The following is a 27,436-nucleotide window of genomic DNA, read 5'->3' as shown; positions in this document are numbered from 1 at the left end:
TGCCTTACAAATTTTGGGGGGCTTTTTCTCCTTTAACCCCTTATGAAAAGGTGAAGTTGGGGTCTACAACAGCATGTTAGTGTAAAAAAATAAATTTTTTACACTAACACGCTGGTGTTGCCCTATACTGTTCATTTTGACAAGAGGTAAAAGGGAAAAAAGCCCCCCAAAATTTGTAATGCAACTTCTCCCGACTACAGAGATACCCGATATGTGGGCGCAAAGTGCTCTGGGGGCGCACAACAAGGCCCAGAAGGGAGAGTGCGCCATGTACATTTGAGGTGATTTGCACAAGAGTGGCTGACTGTTACAGCCGGTTTGACAAACGCAAAAAAAAAAAAAAAAAACACGTGACCCCATTTTGGAAACTACACCTCTCACGGAATGTAATGAGGGGTGCAGTGATAATTTACACCCCACTGGTGTCTGACAGATCTTTGGAAAATTTTGTACAGCCCACTGTTCCAAAGATCTGACAGACACCAGTGGGGGGGTAAATGCTCACTGTACACCTTTTTACATTCCTCAAGGGGTCTAGTTTCCAAAATGGTATGCCGTGTTGGGGTTATTTTGCTGTCCTGGCACCATAGGGGCTTCCTAAATGCAACAAAATGAGCAAAATTTGCTCTCCAAAAGCCAAATATGACTCCTTCTCTTCTGAGCATTGTAGTTCGCCCGTAGTGCACTTCAGGTCCACTTATGGGGTACCTTCATACTCAGAAGAGATGGGGTTACAAATTTTGGGGGGTATTTTCTGCTATTAACCCTTGCAAAAATGTGAAATTGGGGGGGAAACACACATTTTAGTGAATTTTTTTTTTTTTTTTACATATGCAAAAGTCGTGAAACCCCTGTGGGGTATTAAGGCTCACTTTATTCCTTGTTACATTCCTCAAGGGGTCTAGTTTCCAAAATGGTATGCCATGTGTTTTTTTTTTTTTTGCTGTTCTCGCACCATAGGGGCTTCCTAAATGCGACATGCCCCCCGACCAAAATTTGCTCTCAAAAAGCCAAATATGACTCCTTCTCTTCTGAGCATTGTAGTTCGCCCGTAGTGCACTTCAGGTCAATTTATGGGGTACCTCCATACTCAGAAGAGATGGGGGTTACAAATTTTGGGGGGTATTTTCTGCTATTCGCCCTTGCAAAAATGTGAAATTTGGGGGGAAACACATATTTTAGTGAAAAAAAACTATATTTTTTTTTTACATATGCAAAAGTCGTGAAACACCTGTGGGCTATTAAGGTTCACTTTACCCCTTGTTACGTTCCCCAAGGTGTCTAGTTTCCAAAATGGTATGCCATGTGGGGATTTTTTGCTGTTCTGGTAGCATAGGGGCTTCCTATATGCAACATGCCCCCCAAAAACCATTTCAGAAAAACTTACTCTCCAAAATCCCCTTGTCGCTCCTTCGCTTCTGAGCCCTCTACTGCGCCCGCTGAACACTTTACATAGACATATGAGGTATGTGCTTACTCGAGAGAAATTGTGCTACAAAAATAAGTATAAATTTTCTCCTTCTACCCCTTGTAAAAATTAAAAAATTGGGTCTACAAGAACATGCGAGTTTAAAAAATGAAGATTGTGAATTTTCTCCTTCACTTTGCTGCTATTCCTGGGAAACACCTAAAGGGTTAAAACGCTGACTGAATGTCCTTTTGAATACTTTGGGGGGTGCAGTTTTTATAATGGGGTCATTTATGGGGTATATCTAATATGAAGACCCTTCAAATCAACTTCAAACCTGAACTGGTCCCTGAAAAATAGTGAGTTTGAAAATTTTGTGAAAAATTGGAAAATTGCTGCTGAACTTTGAAGCCCTCTGGTGTCTTCCAAAAGTAAAAACACGTCAATTTTATTATGCAAACATAAAGTAGACATATTGTATATGTGAATAAAAAATTTTTTTATTTGGAATATCCATTTTCCTTACAAGCAGAGAGCTACAAAGTTAGAAAAATGCAAAATCTTCAATTTTTTCATCAAATTTTGGAATTTTTCACTAAGAAACGATGCAAGTATCGACAACATTTTACCAATAACATAAAGTAGAATATGTCACGAAAAAACAATCTCGGAATCAGAATGGTAGGTAAAAGCATCCCAGAGTTATTAATGTTTAAAGTGACAGTGGTCAGATGTTCAAAAAACGCTCCGGTCCTAAGGTGTAAAATGGCCCGGTCCTTAAGGGGTTAAGAGGTTAACACCAGCATTTTAATGAAAAAAATTAAATGTAACTATCAGTCACCCCTGTGCAAATCACCAATTTAGGCCTCAAATGTACATGGTGCGCTCTCACTCCTGAGCCCTCTTGTGCTCCCGCAGATCACTTTACGCCCACATATGGGGTATTTCCATACTATGGAGAAATTGTGTTACAAATTTTGGAGTTTTTTTTTATTTTTACCTCTGAAAAGTATGGGGCAACACCGGCATGTTAGTGTAAACATTTTATTTTTGTACACTAACATGCTGGTGTAGCCCCCAACTTTTCCTTTTCATATGGGGTAAAAGTAGAAAAAGACCCCCAAAATTTGTAACACAATTTCTCACGAGTACGAAAATACCCTAATTGTGGCCATTAACTGGTGCCTTGAAATACGACAGGGCTCCGGAGTGAAAGAGCGCCATGTGCATTTGAGGCCTAAATTAGGGATTTGCATAGGGGCGGACCCAAGTGCAAGGGTTACAATTGCCTCCGCCACCAAAAATACCCTACGGCAGTGTTTCCCAAAACTCCTGGCATGCCTGGACAGTCAATAGCTGTCCAGCAATGTTGGGAATTGTTGTTTTGCAACAGCTGGAGGCTCAATTTTGGAAACAGTGCCATTTTTCATTTTTATTGGGGGGGGGGCAGTGTAAGGGTGTGTGAATGTGTAGTGTTTTACTCTTGATAGTGTGTACTGTTTTTAGGGTGCATTCTCACAGGCAGGGGGTGCAGCGGGTTCCGCACTTGGAGTTTCAGCTGTGACGGAAAATTTGGCGCAGCTTAAACTTTCAACAGGAAACTCAATGTAAACCCCCGCCTGTGTGAATGTACCCTGTATCGTTGACTTGGGGGGTCTCAGGACCACCCAGGCCTTCGCATGGGATGCCTGCTGAATGATTTCCAGGGGGGGCAGAAAACCGCAGGGCGTACCCTGAGTTCTTAAGTGGTTATGGGCTAATTTTTTGGGCTGTGATCTGTAGTTTTTATCGGTACCATTTGTGTTTTGATGGGACTTTTGGATCGCTTTGTACTTGTTTTTTCTGGACTTTTTTTAAGGAAAGTTTACTCAAATTTATTAACTTTTTATTTACTTTTTTTTACTATTTTTTAGTCCTCATATTATTATTACTTGCAATCTTTGGATTGAATACAGTGTTCAATGTTTACAGCATTGATCAGTGTTATTGGCAATCCATTGCTGCTCCTGCGTCTGCCTGAAGCAGGACTAGGGCGCACAGGTACATCCAATGTTCTTAAAGGGGTACTCCGCTGGGGACCACCGTGATCTTGCATGCGGCACCCCGTTTATAATCAGTCCACGGAGCGTGTTCGCTCCGGGTCTGATTACTGTCAATCACGGGGCCGGAGCGTTGTGATGCCAAGGCTCCGCCCCGTGTGACATCACGCTCTGCCCCCCTCAATGCAAGCCTATGGGAGGGGGCGTGTCTAGAAATGCGTCTGATATTGGCCTAATAAAAAGTTTGATCCCACATCTGGTTCCTTTTTTGGGTATCTGTACCTGCTTTGAAAAGTCTATGAATGGATTGGACTTGAGTTGATAGCAGGGGCTCTCTCATCAAATTGGCCAAGGGTGGAAATAAAATTTTTACCAATCCTTGTTCAATGCTTTCAATGTTGCAGCTCAGGAGAGATTCCAGCTAGTGAGGTGGAACCTTGGGGTAGGCTGGAATACTACAGGCAGTCACGGTCAGGCATGGGTCCAACAGATGACCCACTTTTCTGAGGGCTGATGCAGGGTGCTTTGGAGGGGCACAGTGTGGGTGATGTGGGATTTTGACACTTGTAGTACAGAGTGTAGTTACAGAGTGCAAGCAATTGTGGTATATCCCCTGGAATGACTAGGACTGGCCTAAAGTCCATTAGGTCCTATATTGCAATAAAAAAATAGTTTCTTAAGCTTTGCCCCCTGAAAATAATTTAAATACAAATGGCGCCCCCTCAAACTAATTAAAGCACACAGTGCCCCCTTTTTTCATATATCAACTGGCTCTGGAAAGTTAAACAGATTTGTAAATTACTTCTATTAAAAAATCTTAATCCTTACAAAAGTTATTGGCTTCTGAAGTTTTCTGTCTAACTGCTCATTGATGATGTCACGTCCCGGGAGCTGTGCATGATGGGAAAATATCCCCATAGGAACTGCACAGCTCCCAGGACGTGAGTCATCAAAGAGCAGTTAGACAGAAAACAACAACTCAACTTCAGAAGCTAATAACTATTGGAAGGATTAAGATGTTTTAATCAAAGTAATTTACAAATCAGTTTAACTTTCCGGAGCCAGTTGATATATAAAAAAAAGTTTCGGCCTGGAATACCCCTTTAAATGCACTGTGCATCTTGAAAATAAGAGTGCCCTGGCCCTGAATAAAATAGTCTCACTTATTTCTACTCCACTACATACCTAATGATGACGGTTCCAAAACAGTCCAAAGACAATCCCAATTTTAAAATCTTCCCCTAGCTTGAAAAAACAGAGAGACCCTTTAACCAGAATGCACTATATATATATATATATATATATATATATATATATATATATATATATATTCACTCACCACAAGGAGGCAAAAGAGAGTAAAAAAATAAATCTTCCTTCAAATAATCTCATGAGGCCTTTACCATTCAGCTGCTCAATCTATATATGTACATCACAACTAAAGAAAATAAATACTTTATAGAGTATTCCAAGGGCTAAACGAGCATTTATACATCATATTACTATCATATGTCTTTTTACCAACTGGCCCCTTGGGGAAACCTTTTCAGAAATTCCAATCCCAATTCCCACTTCACTTAAAGGGGTACTACGCCCCTAGACATCGTATCCCCTATCCAAAGGATGGGTGATAAAATGTCTGATCGTGGAGGATACGGTCACTAGGACTCCCCGCGATCTCTGGCCCGGCACCCCAGTATTCCGCTGCAAGGAAAGAACTCCGCTCCATGGCAGATTACGAGCGACCACAGCTGCCTAGCACAGCCAGCGTTCTGAAGATTAATGTTCATAACGCCAGGGTGCTGGGTCGGAGATTAAGGGGGGTCCCAGCAGCCGGACCCCGCGATCAGACATCTTATCCCCTATCCTTTGGAATGTCTAGGGAGGAGTACCCCTTTAAAATCATAGTTTTGCAAACCTGTAAATCCTATGATCATCTGGAAACCCTATGATCTTCCATGGTTATCAAAAATTCCCTTTGGAGGTTCATAGGGTTAAACCATTTACTGGTCCAATAAAATAAACAGTTTCCAAGAAATGGGAGAAAGTTTTAACGAATCTTACACTACTGCAAAGGAAGTGAAAAAGCTGACATGTTGTTGGCCATAATATGCAGACCGGATGGATATACCATAATACTGTACAGCATTTAAAAAAATGTAAAATAATATTGACATCAATGAAGGTGGAACGCTGCTCCTGAAGGTCTTTTGAAAAGTCCTTGAAGATATAAATCAAGTTGTTAAACATAAAGGGGTCCTTTTCTGTAGCTTCCTGCAGGACCTTGTTTCAGTCCTTGTAATTGACAAATCATGCATGGAAGGATCGAAGAGATGGGGGCTCCTTGAGTCTCCCTATTGTCGAAGCAGCCCAGCAATCCACAGATTAATACAGTGAAGGCAACTTTCAAATTTTCATGCGTCAAGTCTTCTGGATGTAGCTATAAGACTAGCTAGAGATGAATTCAAATGGTCTTCTGCAAGACATATTATTTCTGTTACCGAACTTTTGTTACCGAAAAATGGACAGCTCATTTTGGAGCAGAATAACTGGGTGAGATAAAGCAGGATTATGAGGCTTAGTTCACATGTGACCACACAGTTGAGGCATCAGCCATGCCTCCTCATCAATGGACCACCGATGATCTTGTAGTTGATTCTGGTGGGCTAGATCAAGACCGGTGTCCTCAAATGGGATGCACCGATGCACCTGTTCTCTTGTTTTGTCCAGATGGATGCAGGTTTTGGGAATTTTAAAGGCTGATTTGTCATGTCATGGTGACTACCACAAAAACATGTCAAAAAAAATTAAATACAAAAGAGCTAGGGAAAGTTCAAAGTTGGGTAACATTTATCCAGAACATAGTTACATAGTTAGTACGGTTGAAAAAAGACATCAGGTTCAACCAGGGAATTGAAGGGAAGGGTGTAAGGGGATAAGGGGAAGGGATGTTGTTTTATAATTCTGCATAAGCATTAATGTTATTTTGTTCCAGGAATGTATCTAACCCTGTTTTAATTGCTATTAATTGTTCCTGCTGTGACCAGTTCCTGAGGTAGACTGTTCCATAAGTTCACAGTTCTTATGGTAAAGAAGGTGTGTCGCCCCTTTAGACTAAACCTTTTCTTCGTCCTTTGGGGGGGGGGGGGGGGGGGGTTTAACCTGGAACAGTTTTTCTCCATATTTTTTGTATGGGCCATTAATATACTTATATACGTTTATCATATCCCCCCTTAAACGTCTCTTCTCAAGACTAAACAATTGTAACTCCTTTAATCGCTCCTCATAGCTAAGATGATCCATGCCCCATATTAGTTTAGTCGCGCGTCTCTGCACCCTTTCCAACTCCGCAGTGTCCCTTTTATGGACAGGTACCCAAAACTGAACAGCATAATCCAGGTGAGGCCGTACCAATGCTTTATAAAGGGGGAGTATTATGTCCCTGTCCCTTGAGTCCATGCCTCTTTTGATACATGACAATACCCTGCTGGCTTTGGAAGCAGCAGCCTGACATTGTGCTATTCTGTAGTCTGTGATCTACAAGTACACCCAGATCCTTCTCTACCAGTGACTCTGCCAGTTTAACAGTTTAACATGAGGGCAGATTATTTTTTTTTTTATTAACCACACACACAAGGTCCAGGGCTCCAATGCAAAAATCTGTAATGGGGCCTCAACTATGTAAAGCAAGTTTAAGTAGTGGGCACCCCATATATGGCATAGGGTCTAGAACCCTGCATCAGGATTGGGATCCTGCGGGTCCAGCAGGACCCAATAATAACTTGCAGGCGCAGACGGTAATGAGGTTGTTGCAGGCCGTCAGAAAACATATAGCTGACCCTGCAAAATTCTGTGCAGTCCCACAAACCTTTTGAAAAGCCACAGGGGGGCTGATGACATGGCATAAGGGGGTGATTAAAAGGCACTAGGGGGTGATGAAATGGTACAATGGGGTAATGAAATGACACAGGGGGGGATTTGAACTTTTAATATGGAAGGGGTTAATGTGTGTGTGTTTTTTTAAACCTTTATTTAACTTTTTTTTTTTTTAACACTATAGTGGTGCCACAGGGGACTTTTAGTAGAAAACAGTAGATTCCTCATACAGCACCCCACTAGACCACCAGGGATGGTTTAAAGCTCCCACTGTCAAAGATGACAGCGGTGATCTAAAGGGTTAATAGCCAGCTGCAGCAGGTCCCAGGTACAGGAATCAGCTGGGGCCCGTCAGGTCAGGAGCCCGCTCCATACACCCTGAGGACTAGGTCCGTCATGGGTCGCGAAGGGGTCAAAAATCTTCTTGGGTCGGCAATTTGCTGTCCCTGTGAAGGTGCAGCCTGGGTCCAATGGACCCAGCGGGACCCATTGTAGGGCCAGCCCTGCAAGAGAGCAGTGAAATGTCACAATGGGGTAATGAACTGCCACAAGGGGGTAATGAAATGCCACAAGGGGGTAATGAAATGCCACAAGGGGGTAATGAAATGGCAGAGGGGTACTATCTCTAAAAGCTGTGACAAAATGTTTTCAGAAGGGGGCAGGATTGGACACACATGTTGCATTAGTGGGCAGGAGTGGAACACAAAGGGGGACTTTATAACATAACGGTCCGTTATCGCGCCTTAGCGCTCCGTCAGGCCTGACGGAGCGCTAAGGCGCGATAACGGACCATCGCCCATAGGTGTAGCCCACCCGCAGGTTTACATCTCCTCCTTCCTGCTACTGTATCCAACTGGACAAAAAGAAATAAAAACTTTTGCAGCACTACGGTTCTGGCCTTTGAGGTGAGTGCTCCGATGTATACTTCCTTCTACGTTGCGATATGATTGAACACTACTTGCCATTGTGAAGCACCGCACACAACCAGAGAACTAAGTATTGGCTGCATTCCACCTGCTTGCCAGCAGGAGACCTATTGTGCGATACAGCGAATCTATACGGTGCCAGGTCGTTCCTCTTTGTTAGATCATTTACAAATCTGTTTAACTTTCTGGACCCAGTTGATATATAAAAAAAAAAAAGTTTTTCCTGGAATACCCCTTTAATATCTTCACCATCCTTGGGTGCACAAATGTCCCCCTGGGGTGGTGAGGATAATGATTTTAGCACATATAATGCATTGCCAAGCGATTTTGTTCGAGTCGTGTACAGATCAGATGAAGAACGCGTCGTTCACTGTCACTTCATCACTTCTCAGCATTGACAAGTTTTTTTCCCCATAGTTTGCAAGATTTATGTCACTTGTCATCAGAAAAAAGACAAAATTAGGATTCAGCTCCATTGGATAAAATTATAATTTTTACCGCTACAGAGTTGGGTAAAGAAAGTAGAAAATAAATAAATATTTTTTGTATTAGTAACCAAAGTTTCACAGCAAATCTGGAATATAAAATTAAAGTTCAAAGGGGTTATCCACCATAAGGTTATTTTAGTACTTACCTGCCAGACATAATAAACATGCTTAGGAAGGATCCGTGCTTGTCTTGGAGTGAAAAGGCTGTGTTCTGAGTTAACTCTAACGCTGAGTCTATCTTTTTGTGAAATGGCTATTCCCTATTGGTGTTCCCTCCCTTGAACTACATGTCCCATAATTCCTTGTTTGTAAGTATGAGGTCATTTTTCTGCCTCCCACACATCAGTCACCCCACCTATTGAAACACGACTGTGCTCCTTTCAATGCAATAGACCAGTATTTTATAACCTTATATGCCTTTAGCTGTTGCAAACCTACAATTCACTGCAGAATGGTCTGCCTCCCACCCAGCGGTCGCTCCACCCATTGAAGCAAAGACAGGTACCCTCTGAACACCAGACTAGTGATGTAACGTCTGGGGTGGCACTGCAACCTGGGAAAACCTGAGACGATGTTAAACATTACAGAAGAATTGCGAGACTATCAAATACTATAATATGAACTACACTAATTTTACAGCCCCTGTAGTATAGTCAAATAAAAAAAAAAACTGGAATATCCCTTTAAGTATTTTGCTGGTCCAAGTCCCTGAAGAATGTCTAGCAAGGGCAATTAAAAAACAGTTCAAAATGGAATAGTTGTAGAGGGACATTTAAAAAGGTCATCAGGGGTTTAAAAAAAAAATATTCATATTGTCATGTCTCATGCTCCGGTCGGGCTCTCCGGCCAGCAGCGCTCTCTCCTATCTTCCCATGTTCCTGGCAGTGCCGCGGTTTGCATCGCTGGACACACCCGCATGCGAACCTTGGACTGCAGCTCACCTGCCCTTGCCTTCTCCGGTCATGTCCCGCGGTCCAGTGCGGGGCACGCTCGCTTGAAAGTCCTGCTCTGTCCTCCTTCTGCTTGTTCCTGTCGGCCCCTGCGTCCCCACCTCCTAGGGCGCACATGCTGACTATGTTAAATTTAAAGGGCCAGTGCACCAATAATTGGTGCTTTGCAGAATCAGTCCCTATTTAGTTCCGGCACTTCCTGCGGCTTGCTGCCTGATCTTTGTGCCCTAGTTGGCAAGAGAAAGCATATTTTGTGTCTAGTCTTGCCGTGAATCTGATCTCCTGCTACGTATACTGACCTTGCTCCTGTGCCGCCTGCCTTCTGACCTCCTGCTTTGTGACCTGACCTTGCTCCTGTGCCACCTGCCTTCTGACCTCCTGCTTTGTGACCTGACCTTGCTGCATTGCCACCTGTCCTGACCTCCTGCCTGTCCTGACTACGTCTGAGTCTCATCCTACCTGTGCTACGTTACACCTCGGCTGCCTGTGGGGAAGAGTCGTATCAGGAGTAGCGACTTGGGTGCAGCCTGCCACAGTAAGTCCATCCCATTTGCAGCGGGCTCTGGTGAAAACCAGCGGCACCTTAGACTCCGCTCCCTGGTACGGCCCAAGCCATCTTCCTCAACAGGTCAGTGGATCCACCTACCATAGTCGTTACATATAAAAAAGATGAGGGAGTCCTGTAATTTTCATCATAGGTATACCTCAACTTTGAGAGACCTAATGAGAAAAGAAATCCATAAAATCACATTGTCTGATTTTAAAGAATTTATTTTCAAATTGTGGGGGAAAATAAGTATTTGGTCACCTACAAACAAGCAAGATTTCTGGCTCTCACAGACCAGTAAGTCTCCTCTGTCCCCTACTCATTACCTGTATTAATGGCACCAGATTGAAGTTGTTATCAGTATAAAAGACACCTGTCCACAACCTCAAACAGTCACACTCCAAACTCCACTATGGCCAAGACCAATGGGCTGTCGAAGGACACCAGAAACAAAATTGTAGACCAGCACTGGGCTGGGAAGACTGAATCTGCAATAGGCAAGCAGCTTGGTGTGAAGAAATCCACTGTGGAAGCAATTATAAAAAAAAATGGAAGACATACATAGTTACATAGTTACATAGTTAGTACGGTCGAAAAAAGACATATGTCCATCAAGTTCAACCAGGGAATTAAGGGGTAGGGGTGTGGCGCGATATTGGGGAAGGGATGAGATTTTATATTTCTTCATAAGCATGAATCTTATTTTGTTCCAGGAATGTATCTAATCCTGTTTTAAAGCTGTTAATTGTTCCTGCTGTGACCAGTTCCTGAGGTAGACCGTTCCATAAATTCACAGTCCTCACGGTAAAGAAGGCGTGTCGCCCCTTGAGACTAAATTTTTTCTTCTCCAGACGGAGGGAGTGCCCCCTCGTCCTTTGGGGGGGTTTAACCTGGAACAGTTTTTCTCCATATTTTGTGTATGGGCCATTAATATACTTATATACGATAATCTCCCTCGATGTCCGCCCCCGTGTGACGTCACGCTGTCCGCCTCCGTGTGACGTCACGCTCCGTCCCTCAATGCAAGCCTCTGGGAGGGGGTGTGAAAGCTATCACACCCCCTCCCGTAGGCTTGCATTGAGGGGCGGAGCGTGACGTCACACGGGGGCAGAGGCGTGATGACACACACGCCGCCGGCCCTGTGGTTGCCGGTAATCAGATCCGGAGCGAACACGCTCCGGGGACTGATTACAAACGGGGTGCCGCATGCAAGATCATGGGGGTCCCCAGCGGCGGGACTCCCGTGATCAGGCATCTTATCCCCTATCCTTTGGATAGGGGATAAGATGTCTAAGCACCGTAGAACCCCTTTAAGTCAAGTCCTGCAGCTACAAGTCAAGTGCAAAGTAAACTAAAGTCACAGTCCTGACAGTCAAGTCTTCTGTCTATCCAGTGTGGCCTGCACTAAATTCTCCTGTCTACTACAACTCCCATACAATTCCCAGCAAACCTGCGAGGTCTCTGTGCCACTGATCACCTCCTTGGGCCCTGGCTGTACTGCATAGACTGTAACAACTGTCTACCCTCAGTAAAGCTACCGTTGTCCATAACTTGGCCCCTAGGGTAACAACATCGGCCCTGCACCACAACCCCAAACCCCCACCCCCCACCCCGCATTTACCACACAGCTGGAGGTTCATTTGTGGTGACCCAGTACAGAATCACGTGTTCTTCTGCACTTCTGCCCATCCTGTGTGGCAGATGCTGCTTTAATGTCCGTCATGGTCCCACTCTCCCTAGAACTCTCTATATTTCATAGTCTAATGTGATGTTACATAAGGGTTAATATATTTGTATTATTTATCTTTATTATTTATTGATCGGGCAGTCACTGTGCTGTGTGTGGAGATATATTCTTCTTAGTGACTGCTCGACCAACACCTGCATGACAGCTGACATTCGGGGCACCAGGCTTTACATTCGGGGAACAGGCCCCAAATATTTTAACCTGCTCTGAAGTGGTATTAAAAGGGGATTCCAGAAATTTTTCTCCAGAAGAAGTTGTGTAGTTCTTTCCAGTCTGACCACAGTGCTCTCTGCTGCCACCTCTGTCCGTGTCAGGAACTGTCTGGAGCAGGAGAGGTTTGCTATAGGGATTTGCTTCTGCTCTGGACAGTTCCTGACATGGACAGAGGTGGAAGCAAGTTGTATTATGTTGAGCACAGAGACAGCTGAGGTAAAGCCATGTTACAGGAGCAAAGTAAGGGTAATGCCAGGTCAGTAACAGGGGGTCCATCCATAATATCAAGTAACATATTTTCTGGATACTGGAGTGTCTTCTCTTGATCTTTCTTGAGACTTTAAGATGTGAGCGGCAGCTTCTTCTTGCAGCTGGATCTGGGCAGCAAAAATGAGCACAAGAGAAGTCCTAAGGGAAACAGCAAGAAAAGCAATACTCACGTGCCTTATCCCCCGACCACTAGTGTTATAATGCTCACCAGATCCTTGCCCATGTCCTCCCTCTAGCTTTATCTTGACACAAGGAACAGCCAATCACAATTCATCCATTTTTTTTTGATTTGCTGATTAAAAAGAGTACCTCTCGTGATCTTGTCAAATTTTATAATCCTCCCAGTTCACTGCCCCCATCATGATAAACCACCCCTTGCCTTTATTTTTATAATTTTTTCGTTTTTTACCTTGATATTGCTCTGTATTTTCTGCTAAGTCTCAGTCAGATTCACAGACTGGGAAGGGGCGTTCCCCAGCAGGCGCGACATCATCTGAAGCCATACAGGAGAGAACTTCCTCCCTCACTCTGCTACACACAGCCCAGAGCAATTCAGTGTGAGATGAGCTATGATTGGCTAAGGCTACACATACACACCCCCCCCCCCCCCCTCAGCACTCCAGACTGCATTTCCTGATTTTGGACTTCTTCCTGGCCAGCAGGAGTCCAAAGTCTGTGCAAGAGATGTGGGGTGGAAATGTGCTCTGGACAAGTAGGGAGACACCTAGTGGCAACTTTTTTAAACACAAGCAAAACATAGAAAACTTTATTTTATTTTTTAAACAGAATACATTGGAAAGATTTTTTTTATTTACCATAAGGAGTGCAATAGCAAAAAAAAAAAACAAAAACAAATTTTAATGATAGTGCCCATTTAAACATTCCCTGTAAGTTGAGGCATTACAAGGAAGAGACCTTCAACAAGGGTTCTATGAGTTTTGTAGCGGCAGCGACGTGTTAATAGGCAGGAAAACGGTGCAATTTATTTTTTTACCAAGCCTGACACCTTAAAATGCTTGGCAATTCCATATTCATTTATAACAAGCAACAATGCTCTGAAGAAGAGATTATGTCAATATTTCTGAGTAGGCACCTTGAGTCATTGTACGTCTTCAGACATACGTGAAATATTGCACATATAATTTCATCAACCCGTTGCCTTAGGCAACGGGTTGATGAAATTATATGTGCAATATTTCACGTATGTCTGAAGACGTACAATGACTCAAGATACCCACTCAGAAATAGGTATAAGTGTTTTCTTACACACTCAGCAATGCCAGCTCCCCGAAGGCAAACGTAAGTGGCCTATGTGATTGGGACAAGGCTATTGCCCATAGGAGCAGCAGCTAAAGGGTTAAAGGGTTACTCCGCTCCCCAGTGTCCGGAACATTGAGTTCCGAATGCTGTGTGCGGGCTTCCGTGTTCACGCCCGCCCCCTTGTGAAGTCACGGCCTGCACCCTCAATGAAAGTCTATGGGTAGGGGGCACGGCGGCCGTCACGCCCCCTCCCATAGACTTGCACTGAGGGGGCGGGACATGACATCACATGACGGGACATGACGTCACGTTGGGGCGGGCGTGAACACGGAAGCCCGCACACAGCGTTCGGAACTCAATGTTCCGGACGCTGGGTAGCGGAGTAACCCTTTAAAGGGGTACTCCGGTATAAAACTTTATTTTTTTTAAATCAACTGGTGCCAGAAAGTTAAACAGATCTGCAAATTACTTCTATAAAAAAATCTTTACCCTTCCAGTACTTTTTGCCAGCTGTATGCAACAGAGGAAATTATTTTCTTTTTGAATTCCTTTTTTGTCTTGTCCACAGTGCTCTCTGCTGACACCTCTGTCCGTGTCAGGAACTGTCCAGAGCAGCATAGGTTTGCAATGAGGATTTTCTCCTGCTCTGAACAGTTTTTGATACGGGCATCAGGTGTCAGCAGAGAGCACTGTGGACAAGACAAAAAAGAAATTCAAAAAGAAAAGAATTTCCTCTGTAGCATACAGCTGCTAAAAAGTACTGGAAGGGTAAAGATTTTTTTTAATAGAAGTCATTTACAAATCTGGCACCAGTTGATTTAAAAAAAAAAATTCTGCCGAAGTACCCCTTTAACCCCTTAACGACGCAGGACGTATATTTACGTCCTGCGCCGGCTCCCGCGATATGAAGCGGGATCGCGCCGCGATCCCGCATCATATTGCGTCGGTCCCGGCGCTAATCAACGGCCGGGACCCGCGGCTAATACCACACATCGCCGATCGCGGCGATGTGCGGTATTAACCCTTTAGAAGCGGTGGTCAAAGCTGACCGCCGCTTCTAAAGTGAAAGTGAAAGTGACCCGGCTGCTCAGTCGGGCTGTTCGGGACCGCCGCGGTGAAATCGCGGCGTCCCGAACAGCTGATCGGACACCGGGAGGGCTCTTACCTGCCTCCTCGGTGTCCGATCGACGAATGACTGCTCCGTGCCTGAGATCCAGGCAGGAGCAGTCAAGCGCCGATAATGCTGATCACAGGCGTGTTAATACACGCCAGTGATCAGCATTAGATATCAGTGTGTGCAGTGTTATAGGTCCCTATGGGACCTATAACACTGCAAAAAAAATGTAAAAAAAAAGTGTTAATAAAGGTCATTTAACCCCTTCCCTAATAAAAGTTTGAATCACCCCCCTTTTCCCATAAAAAAAATAAAACAGTGTAAAAAAAATAAAAAATAAACATATGTGGTATCGCCGCGTGCATAAATGTCCAAACTATAAAAATATATCATTAATTAAGCCGTACGGTCAATGGCGTACGCGCAAAAAAATTCCAAAGTCCAAAAAAGCGTATTTTGGTCACTTTTTATATCATTAAAAAATGAATAAAAAGTGATCAAAAAGTCCGATCAAAACAAAAATCATACCGATAAAAACTTCAGATCACGGCGCAAAAAATGAGTCCTCATACCGCCCCGTACGTGGAAAAATAAAAAAGTTATAGGGGTCAGAAGATGACATTTTTAAACGTATAAATTTTCCTGCATGTAGTTATGATTTTTTCCAGAAGTGCCACAAAATCAAACCTATATAAGTAGGGTATCATTTTAACCGTATGGACCTACAGAATAATGATAAGGTGTAATTTTTACCGAAATATGCACTGCGTAGAAACGAAAGCCCCCAAAAGTTACAAAATGGTGTTTTTTTTTCGATTTTGTCGCACAATGATTTTTTTTTCCGTTTCGCCGTGGATTTTTGGGTAAAATGACTAATGTCACTGCAAAGTAGAATTGGCGACGCAAAAAATAAGCCATAATATGGATTTTTAGGTGGAAAATTGAAAGGGTAATGATTTTTAAAAGGTAAGGAGGAAAAAACGAAAGTGCAAAAACGGAAAAACCCTGAGTCCTTAAGGGGTTAAATGTAGTACTGTGGAATCTTTCAATTACTGTTCAAGTACTAGGGACTTTTCACTGGGTAATCTAAGATATAAGTTACGCTGTGTTCAGACTGAGTTTACCCACTCCTTCATGGTATATGTTGGCATCCTATCAAAAAGGCATGCCAGATAATACATGGCATACTGGCAGCAGGCCCATTCATTTTAATGGCCCGAAGGAACAGTAGTCTACAAGTGACTACACTCTGGCCATTTTCCCCAGGAAAAGACTTGTTTTTCAGCACTCAAAGGCCCAGCTGAATATGTTTTTGAGTCCCTGCTAATAAAAAAACACACATATGTATGGACAATGACCAAGTCTCACTAGTTGACTAAATTCGGGTCAGGGCAGAGCACTATACTATGAGCAGCCGGAAGACACATACTCGACTGCCAACTCAAGAGAGCCCAATTCTTGTAATCCATTTGGGTGCAGTGGTTGGACCGCCAACAATCGGATACTTGTCACCAATTCTGTTGGATAGGTGATAACTTGGGATAACCCCTTAAAGGGGTTCTCCACCATAAGATGATTTGAATACATACCTGGCAGGCAGTAATGGACATGCTTAGGAAGGATCTGCGCTTGTCTTGGATGTGAGATTACCATAACACTGTGGCTAGCTTTTTGTGAACTGGTATTTCTTGTTTGACTTTTCTTTTTTTGACTACAAATCCCACAATTCCATTTTCCTCCCTCCCACACATCAGCCACCCCCCCCCCCCCCCATTGAAACATAAATGAGCTGCATCCATTCAAAAGACCTGTGGTTTTCAATCAGGGTGCCTTCAGCTGTTGCATTAGTTGCAGATTGATCTCTCTCCCACCAAGCAATCGCTCCGCCCGTTGAAGCAGACAGGCTCCTTGTCATCAGCTGACTAGTGAGTCAGGTCTCGGCCGCATTGCAACCTGGGAAAAATCTGAGACAACAGTCATTTTGTATGCTGTAAAATATATATATTGGGGTGAAAATCACAGAAGAATTGTGAGAAAACCGTCACACACAGATACAGACACGTTATTATGAACTACACTAACTTTACAGCCCCTGTAGCATAGTCAAATAAAACAAATTCCTGGAATACCCCTTTAATGTTACACAGGTGCAGTCAAGGAAAAGGAATAGTGAGACCCGAGCGGAGAGCAACGATTTACAGTTCCGACCATTGAGAAGCAGTCACAGGTGTTACACAGTAGTAGCTACAGAAGCTGCGCCAGGCCCATAAATAAAGGGGGCTCAGAAGCCCCTCTCACCATGATAAGGTTAACTGCTTATGTCTGACCTGCTAAAACTATATAGACGTAGGTCTGGCAGCAGCACCAACAGGAGCAGAGGCGTCACACTCAAAAAACAAGAGGCTGCACCCACAGCAGCAGAGAAGAACCGTGAGAGTCTTAACCCCTTCCTTCCTGAACACTATAAATGGTTACCATCTCTGGTATCTGCTCATGCTGTGCAACAACCAGGGTTAAAATAGACTTGTTTTACAACTCATAGCTATGGCCAGGGCAAGAGTAACATTACAGCTCCTGGACCTTCAGTGTCAGGCACCACTCTCCTGCTACGGGTTTAGTATTTTAATATAGAAAAGAGCGGTGGCTGCAGCAGAGCTGGGTATTACCTGATGCAACCGAGCATTCATGTGCTTGGAAAGAGAGGGGGAGGCTGCTGCCAGACATGTTGTTTGTTGTAATATAATTATTTTGCATAAATCATAGATTGCTGTTCACTAAAAATAAATAATAAAATACACCTCGTCCCTGGGTGGGCTTGAACCACCAACCTTTCGGTTAACAGCCGAACGCGCTAACCGATTGCGCCACAGAGACTGGGCTGACAAGTAGATTTTGTTACCGTACCTGTCCAACTGCATACACAATTATACAGGTTTTAAAAATGTGAAAAAGGGGGGTGATTAAAAATTTTATTAGTGAAGTGATTTTTTTTTCTATTTTTTAAAATATTATTTTAATTTCTTTTCTTACACATTTTACACACGATGTTCATCGTTACTGGAAGCTGTTAGTCGCTGATAGAAGCAGGCGTCTCCCAGTTATGATGCGGACCCAAGATATACATGTACATCGTGGGTGGAGAAGGGGTTAAAGGGGTATTCCAGGATTTTATTTTTATTTGACTGTGCTATGGGGGCTGTAAAGATAGTGTAGTTCATTATACAGGGAGAGATTTATCAAAACCTGTCCAGAGGAAAAGTTGCTGAGTTGCCCATAGCAACCAATCAGATCGCTGCTTTCACTTTTAAAAAGGCCTCTGAAAAATGAAAGAAGCGATCTGATTGGTTGCTATGGGTTACTGGACAGGTTTTGATAAATCTCCCCCATAGTGTCTGTACCTGTGTGTGATGGTGGTGTCGCAATTCTTATGTGATCTTTGCCCCGATGTTGGTTTTTATCAGCATACAAAATAAGAGTAGTCTCAGCTTTTCCCAGGTTGCAGTGTAGCCTGAGCCTGTCTGCTTCAATGGTGGAGTGACAACTGGATGGGGTGTGATCATTCTCCAAAGGGCTGCAAGGAATTGCAGATTCAAGCACAGCATGGAAGAGAGCTTAACTGTGCTGCAATGGGTGGGGTGGCTGATTTGTGGGAGGGAGAAAAGTGACCTCACACTTATAAACAAGGGATCCTGGGACTTTTAGTTGAAGGGAGGGAACTCCAAGAGGAAATAGCCATTTCACAAAAAGAAAGCAGCAGCGTTATGGTGGGTTTACAACACAGCCATTTAGCCTCAGGACAAGCATGGATCCTTCCTAAGCATATCCATAACTGTCTGGCAGGTAAGGACAGTCACCTTATGGTTTATAACCCCTTTAACCCCTTAACGACACAGGATACAGTAAATGTACGTCCTGTTGTGGTGGTACTTAACCCCTTAAGGACGCAGGACGTAAATGTACGTCCTGGTGCGGTGGTACTTAACGCACCAGGACGTACATTTACGTCCTGTGCATAACCGCGGGCATCGGAGCGATGCCCGTGTCATGCGCGGCTGATCCCGGCTGCAGATCACAGCCAGGGACCCGCCGGCAATGGCCGACGCCCGCGATCTCGCGAGCGTCCGCCATTAAACCCTCCGGTGCCGGGATCAATACAGATCCCGGCATCTGCGGCAGTGCGCGATTTGAATGAATGATCGGATCGCCCGCAGCGCTGCTACGGGGATCCGATCATTCAGAACGCCGCACGGAGGTCCCCTCACCTTCCTCCGTCCGGCTCCCGGCGTCTCCTGCTCTGGTCTGAGATCGAGCAGACCAGAGCAGAAGATCGCCGATAACACTGATCTGTTCTATGTCCTATACATAGAACAGATCAGTATTAGCAATCATGGTATTGCTATGAATAGTCCCCTATGGGGACTATTCAAGTGTAAAAAAATATTTAAAAAAATGTAAAAGTAAAAAAAAAGTGAAAAATCCCCTCCACCGATAAAAAAGTAAAACGTCCGTTTTTTCCTATTTTACCCCCAAAAAGCGTAAAAAATAAATTTTATAGACATATTTGGTATCGCCGCGTGTGTAAATGTCCGAACTATTAAAATAAAATGTTAATGATCCCGTACGGTGAACGGCGTGAACGAAAAAAAAAAAGTCCAAAATTGCTACTTTTTTAATACATTTTATTTTAAAAAAAATTATAAAAATGTATTAAAAGTTTCTTTATATGCAAATGTGGTGTAAAAAAAATACAGATCATGGCGCAAAAAATTAGCCCCCATACCGCCGCTTATACGGAAAAATTTTAAAGTTAGAGGTCATCAAAATAAAGGGATTATAAACGTACTAATTTGGTTAAAAAGTTTGTGATTTTTTTTAAGCGCAACAATAATAGAAAAGTATGTAATAATGGGTATCATTTTAATCGTATTGACCCTCAGAATAAAGAACAAATGTCATTTTTACCATAAATTTAACGGCGTGAAAACGAAACCTTCCAAAATTAGCAAAATTGCGTTTTTCGTTTTAATTTCCCCACAAAAATAGTGTTTTTTGGTTGCGCCATACATTTTATGATATAATGAGTCAAACTGGTCGCGCAAAAAACAAGCCCTCATACTAGTCTGTGGATGAAAATATAAAAGAGTTATGATTTTTAGAAGGCGAGGAGGAAAAAATGAAAACGTAAAAATTTAATTGTCTGAGTCCTTAAGGCCAAAATGGGCTGAGTCCTTAAGGGGTTAATGCACCAGAACGTAAATGTACAGTTACGTCCTGTACATGTACGGAGTGATGCTTGCATCATGCGCAGCAGGTCCTGGGTGCTATCAGCAGCCAGGGACCCGTCGGTAATGATGGACATCAGCGATTGCGCTGATGTGCACCATTAACTCCTCAGATGCCGTGATCAATACAGATCACGGCATCTGCAGCAGTGCGGTTGGTAAAATGGATGATCTGAACGCTCGCGGCGTTGCCGCGGGGATCGGATCATCCATAATGGTGGACAGAGGTCCCCTAACCTGCCTCTGTCCATCTCCAGCAGTCTTCTGCTCTGGTCTGAGATTGATCAGACCATAGAAAAAGATCACCGATAACACTGATCAGTGCTATGCCCTATGCATAGCACTGAACAGTATCAGCAATCAAATGATTGCCATAAATAGTCCCTATGGGGACAATTAAAGTGTAAAAAAAAAAAGTAAATAGAAAAATCCCCTCCGACAATAAAAATTTAAATCATCCCTTATTCCCATTTTACCCCAGAAAGAGTAAAAGAAAAACTTATAATATTTACAAACTTACATATTTGGTATCGCCACATGCATAAATGCCCAAACTATCAAAATATAATGTTATTGATCTCGTACGGTGAATGAGGTGTCACATAATATTCCAAAAAAATAAAAATGTAGAAAAAGTTTCATATATGCAAATGTGGTATCAATAAAAAGTACAGATCATGGTGTAAAAAAGAAGCCCTCATACCTTACACAGAAAAAGTTATAGGTCATCAAAATAGAGGGATTTTAAACGCACAAATTTCGTTAAAAAGTTTGAGATTTTTTTTTAAGCGGTACAATAATTGAAAAGTATGCAATCATGGGTATCATTTTAATTGCATTGACTCACAGAATAAAGAAAACATGTAATTTTTACCATAAAGTGTACAACGTGAAAATGAAACCTTCCAAAATTTGCTAAATTCCTTTTTTTTTCATTTCCCCACACAAATAATATTTTTTGGGGTTACGCAATACTTTTTTGATAAAATGAGTGATGTCATTACAAAGGAAAACTGGTCGCGCAAAAAACAAGCCCTTATATTCGTCTGTGGATGGAAATGTTAAAGAGTTATGATTTTTAGATGGGGAGGAGGAAAAAAATGAAAAAGCAAAAATAAAATTGGCTGCGCCCTAAAGAGTACCTGTCATCAACAAAAACTTTTAATATGTTGTTCATAATCATTAATGAAGACATATTGTAATATATCTTCATTAAAAAATATTAATATTTATACCAGTTTTTTCATTTTATACTTTTGGCCACTAGGGGTCTCTCTTCTATGCCTGGTCTGCAAGCAGCATCCTATGCTTTTCATAGTAAGTGTACAGCTTTTAGGACTAATGCTGAAAGGGCACTGGTCCTTCCACAGGATGTTCAGTACTCTCAGCTCAGGACTCGCTCCCAGCCTGGAGCAGCACTGTGAGCTACAAGCCTGCACATGCCTCTCATATAACAGAGGCCAGTCACCTCCCCCTCCCCCCTGCTCTGTGTTCTCCCTGCCCCTCACCACACGTTATCTTGATAATACATTGTATTATCTCAATGCACTCCCTGCTCTGTGCCCCCCCCACCCCCCCCACCCCCCCCCCCCCCACCCCTGACATTCATCTTAATTACTGCCTCTGTAATTGCTCCCACCGCCCCTGGTTCTCAGCATTGACTTTTTAGTGCAGAGAGACACAGGAAAGAGAGAGACAGAGACTGCCGTCCCTCCCCTGTACTTAGTCTGTATGCAGTGCAGAAGCAGACCAGAGCAGAAGATCGCCGATAACACTGATCTGTTCTATGTCCTATACATAGAACAGATCAGTATTAGCAATCATGGTATTGCTATGAATAGTCCCCTATGGGGACTATTCAAGTGTAAAAAAATATAAAAAAAAATGTAAAAGTAAAAGTAAAAAAAAAGTGAAAAATCCCCTCCACCGATAAAAAAGTAAAACGTCCGTTTTTTCCTATTTTACCCCCAAAAAGCGTAAAAAATAAATTTTATAGACATATTTGGTATCGCCGCGTGTGTAAATGTCCGAACTATTAAAATAAAATGTTAATGATCCCGTACGGTGAACGGCGTGAACGAAAAAAAAAAAGTCCAAAATTGCTACTTTTTTAATACATTTTATTTTAAAAAAAATTATAAAAATGTATTAAAAGTTTCTTTATATGCAAATGTGGTGTAAAAAAAATACAGATCATGGCGCAAAAAATTAGCCCCCATACCGCCGCTTATACGGAAAAATTTTAAAGTTAGAGGTCATCAAAATAAAGGGATTATAAACGTACTAATTTGGTTAAAAAGTTTGTGATTTTTTTTAAGCGCAACAATAATAGAAAAGTATGTAATAATGGGTATCATTTTAATCGTATTGACCCTCAGAATAAAGAACAAATGTCATTTTTACCATAAATTTAACGGCGTGAAAACGAAACCTTCCAAAATTAGCAAAATTGCGTTTTTCGTTTTAATTTCCCCACAAAAATAGTGTTTTTTGGTTGCGCCATACATTTTATGATATAATGAGTGTTACGCCGAGCGCTCCGGGTCCCCGCTCCTCCCCGGAGCGCTCGCTTCACTCTCCCCGCGGCAGCGCTCCGGTCACGTCCTCTGACCTGGGGCGCTGCGATTCCGCTGCCAGCCGGGATGCGATTCGCGATGCGGGTAGCGCCCGCTCGCGATGCGCACCCCGGCTCCCCTACCTGACTCGCTCTCCGTCTGTTCTGTCCCGGCGCGCGCGGCCCCGCTCCCTAGGGCGCGCGCGCGCCGGGTCTCTGCGATTTAAAGGGCCACTGCGCCGCTGATTGGCGCAGTGGTTCCAATTAGTGTGTTCACCTGTGCACTTCCCTATATCACCTCACTTCCCCTGCACTCCCTTGCCGGATCTTGTTGCCTTAGTGCCAGTGAAAGCGTTCCTTGTGTGTTCCTTGCCTGTGTTTCCAGACCTTCTGCCGTTGCCCCTGACTACGATCCTTGCTGCCTGCCCCGACCTTCTGCTTCGTCCGACCTTGCTTTTGCCTACTCCCTTGTACCGCGCCTATCTTCAGCAGCCAGAGAGGTGAGCCGTTGCTAGTGGATACGACCTGGTCACTACCGCCGCAGCAAGACCATCCCGCTTTGCGGCGGGCTCTGGTGAAAACCAGTAGTGGCTTAGAACCGGTCCACTAGCACGGTCCACGCCTATCCCTCTCTGGCACAGAGGATCCACTACCTGCCAGCCGGCATCGTGACAGTAGATCCGGCCATGGATCCCGCTGAAGTTCCTCTGCCAGTTGTCGCTGACCTCACCACGGTGGTCGCCCAGCAGTCACATCAGATAGCGCAACAAGGCCAACAGCTGTCTCAACTGACCGTTATGCTACAACAGTTACTACCACAGCTTCAGCAGTCATCTCCTCCGCCAGCTCCTGCACCTCCTCCGCAGCGAGTGGCCGCTCCTGGCATACGCTTATCCTTGCCGGATAAATTTGATGGGGACTCTAAGTTTTGCCGTGGCTTTCTTTCCCAATGTTCCCTGCATCTGGAGATGATGTCGGACCTATTTCCCACTGAAAGGTCTAAGGTGGCTTTCGTAGTCAGCCTTCTGTCCGGAAAAGCCCTGTCATGGGCCACACCGCTCTGGGACCGCAATGACCCCGTCACTGCCTCTGTACACTCCTTCTTCTCGGAAATCCGAAGTGTCTTTGAGGAACCTGCCCGAGCCTCTTCTGCTGAGACTGCCCTGTTGAACCTGGTCCAGGGTAATTCTTCCGTTGGCGAGTATGCCGTACAATTCCGTACTCTTGCTTCAGAATTGTCCTGGAATAATGAGGCCCTCTGCGCGACCTTCAAAAAAGGCCTATCCAGCAACATTAAAGATGTTCTGGCCGCACGAGAAATTCCTGCTAATCTACATGAACTTATTCACCTAGCCACTCGCATTGACATGCGTTTTTCCGAAAGGCGTCAGGAACTCCGCCAAGATATGGACTCTGTTCGCACGAGGCGTTTCTTCTCCTCGGCTCCTCTCTCCTCTGGTCCCCTGCAATCTGTTCCTGTGCCTCCCGCCGTGGAGGCTATGCAGGTCGACCGGTCTCGCCTGACACCTCAAGAGAGGACACGACGCCGTATGGAGAACCTCTGCCTGTACTGTGCTAGTACCGAACACTTCCTGAGAGATTGTCCTATCCGTCCTCCCCGCCTGGAAAGACGTACGCTGACTCCGCACAAAAGTGAGACAGTCCTTGATGTCTACTCTGCTTCTCCACGTCTTACTGTGCCTGTGCGGATGTCTGCCTCTGCCTTCTCCTTCTCTACAGTGGCCTTCTTGGACTCTGGATCTGCAGGAAATTTTATTTTGGCCTCTCTCGTCAACAGGTTCAACATCCCGGTGACCAGTCTCGCCAGACCCCTCTACATCAATTGTGTAAATAATGAAAGATTGGACTGTACCATACGTTTCCGCACGGAGCCCCTTCTTATGAGCATCGGATCTCATCATGAGAGGATTGAACTTTTGGTCCTCCCCAATTGCACCTCGGAAATTCTCCTTGGACTTCCCTGGCTTCAACTTCATTCCCCTACCCTGGATTGGTCCACTGGGGAGATCAAGAGTTGGGGTCCCTCTTGTTCCAAGAACTGTCTAAAACCGGTTCCCAGTAACCCTTGCTGTAACTCTGTGGTTCCTCCAGTAACCGGTCTCCCTAAGGCCTATATGGACTTCGCGGATGTTTTCTGCAAAAAACAAGCTGAGACTCTACCTCCTCACAGGCCTTATGATTGCCCTATCGACCTCCTCCCGGGCACTACTCCACCCCGGGGCAGAATTTATCCTCTCTCTGCCCCAGAGACTCTTGCCATGTCCGAATACGTCCAGGAGAATCTAAAAAAGGGCTTTATCCGTAAATCCTCCTCTCCTGCCGGAGCCGGATTTTTCTTTGTGTCCAAAAAAGATGGCTCCCTACGTCCTTGCATTGACTACCGCGGTCTTAATAAAATCACGGTTAAGAACCGCTACCCCTTACCCCTCATCTCTGAACTCTTTGATCGCCTCCAAGGTGCCCACATCTTCACTAAATTGGACTTAAGAGGCGCCTATAACCTCATCCGCATCAGAGAGGGGGACGAGTGGAAAACGGCATTTAACACCAGAGATGGACACTTTGAGTATCTGGTCATGCCCTTTGGACTGTGCAACGCCCCTGCCGTCTTCCAAGACTTTGTCAATGAAATTTTTCGTGATCTGTTATACTCCTGTGTTGTTGTATATCTGGACGATATCCTAATTTTTTCTGCCAATCTAGAAGAACACCGCCAGCATGTCCGTATGGTTCTTCAGAGACTTCGTGACAACCAACTCTATGCCAAAATTGAGAAATGTCTGTTTGAATGCCAATCTCTTCCTTTTCTAGGATATTTGGTCTCTGGCCAGGGACTACAGATGGATCCAGACAAACTCTCTGCCGTCTTAGATTGGCCACGCCCCTCCGGACTCCGTGCTATCCAACGCTTTTTGGGGTTCGCCAATTATTACAGGCAATTTATTCCACATTTTTCTACCATTGTGGCTCCTATCGTGGCTTTAACCAAAAAAAAATGCTGATCCCAAGTCCTGGCCTCCTCAAGCAGAAGACGCCTTTAAACGACTCAAGTCTGCCTTTTCTTCGGCTCCCGTCCTCTCCAGACCTGACCCTTCCAAACCCTTCATATTGGAGGTTGATGCCTCCTCAGTGGGAGCTGGAGCTGTTCTTCTACAAAAAAATTCTTCCGGGCATGCTGTCACTTGTGGTTTTTTCTCTAGGACCTTCTCTCCAGCGGAGAGGAACTACTCCATCGGGGATCGAGAGCTTCTAGCCATTAAATTAGCACTTGAGGAATGGAGGCATCTGCTGGAGGGATCAAGTTCTCCTGTTATTATCTACACCGACCACAAGAACCTCTCCTACCTCCAGTCTGCCCAACGGCTGAATCCTCGCCAGGCCCGGTGGTCTCTGTTCTTTGCCCGATTTAATTTTGAGATTCACTTTCGTCCTGCCGATAAGAACATTAGGGCCGATGCTCTCTCTCGTTCCTCGGATGCCTCAGAAGTTGAACTCTCTCCGCAACACATCATTCCACCTGACTGCCTGATCTCCACTTCTCCTGCCTCCATCAGGCAGACTCCTCCAGGAAAGACCTTTGTTTCTCCTCGCCAACGCCTCGGAATCCTCAAATGGGGTCACTCCTCCCATCTCGCAGGTCATGCGGGTATCAAGAAATCTGTGCAACTCATCTCCCGCTTCTATTGGTGGCCGACTCTGGAGACGGATGTTGTGGACTTTGTGCGAGCCTGCACTATCTGTGCCCGGGATAAGACTCCTCGCCAGAAGCCCGCTGGTTTTCTTCATCCTCTGCCTGTCCCCGAACAACCTTGGTCTCTGATTGGTATGGATTTTATTACTGATTTACCCCCTTCCCGTGGCAACACTGTTATTTGGGTGGTCGTTGATCGATTCTCCAAAATGGCACATTTCATCCCTCTTCCTGGTCTTCCTTCTGCGCCTCAGTTGGCTAAACAATTTTTTGTACACATTTTTCGTCTTCACGGGTTGCCTACGCAGATTGTCTCGGATAGAGGCGTCCAATTCGTGTCTAAATTCTGGAGGGCTCTCTGTAAACAACTCAAGATTAAATTAAATTTTTCTTCTGCATATCATCCCCAGTCCAATGGACAAGTAGAAAGGATTAACCAGATCTTGGGTGATTATTTGCGACATTTTGTTTCCTCCCGCCAGGATGACTGGGCAGATCTCCTCCCATGGGCCGAATTCTCGTATAACTTCAGGGTCTCTGAGTCTTCCTCCAAATCCCCATTTTTCGTGGTGTACGGCCGTCACCCTCTTCCCCCCCTCCCTACTCCCTTGCCCTCTGGTCTGCCCGCTGTGGATGAAATTTCTCGTGACCTTTCCATCATATGGAGAGAGACCCAAAATTCTCTCTTACAGGCTTCATCACGCATGAAGAAGTTCGCGGATAAGAAAAGAAGAGCTCCCCCCGTTTTTTCCCCTGGAGACAAGGTATGGCTCTCCGCTAAATATGTCCGCTTCCGTGTCCCTAGCTACAAGTTGGGACCACGCTATCTTGGTCCTTTCAAAATTTTGTGTCAAATTAATCCTGTCTCTTATAAACTTCTTCTTCCTCCCTCTCTTCGTATCCCTAATGCCTTTCACGTCTCTCTTCTCAAACCACTCATCCTCAACCGTTTTTCTCCCAAATCTGTTCCTCCCACTCCTGTTTCCGGCTCCTCGGACATCTTCTCGGTCAAAGAAATTTTAGCTGCCAAAAAGGTCAGAGGGAAAAATT

General features: G+C 44.4%; 1 protein-coding gene and 1 non-coding gene across 3 annotated transcripts in view; both read right to left on the bottom strand.

Moving 5' to 3' along the window:
* Positions 1-27,436, bottom strand: part of LOC130367819 (cytokine receptor common subunit beta-like) — a 198,656-nt gene that overhangs the window by 95,377 nt on the left and 75,843 nt on the right. The gene's annotated exons all lie outside the window — the stretch shown is intronic.
* TRNAN-GUU (transfer RNA asparagine (anticodon GUU)) lies at positions 17,639-17,712 on the bottom strand. The gene has a single exon. It is a non-coding gene; the product is annotated as a tRNA-Asn (tRNA).

This window comes from Hyla sarda, chromosome 4 (genome assembly GCF_029499605.1).
Source record: "Hyla sarda isolate aHylSar1 chromosome 4, aHylSar1.hap1, whole genome shotgun sequence".
Taxonomy (NCBI): Eukaryota; Metazoa; Chordata; class Amphibia; order Anura; family Hylidae; genus Hyla; species Hyla sarda.
This window is presented reverse-complemented; position numbering and strand designations above follow the sequence as displayed.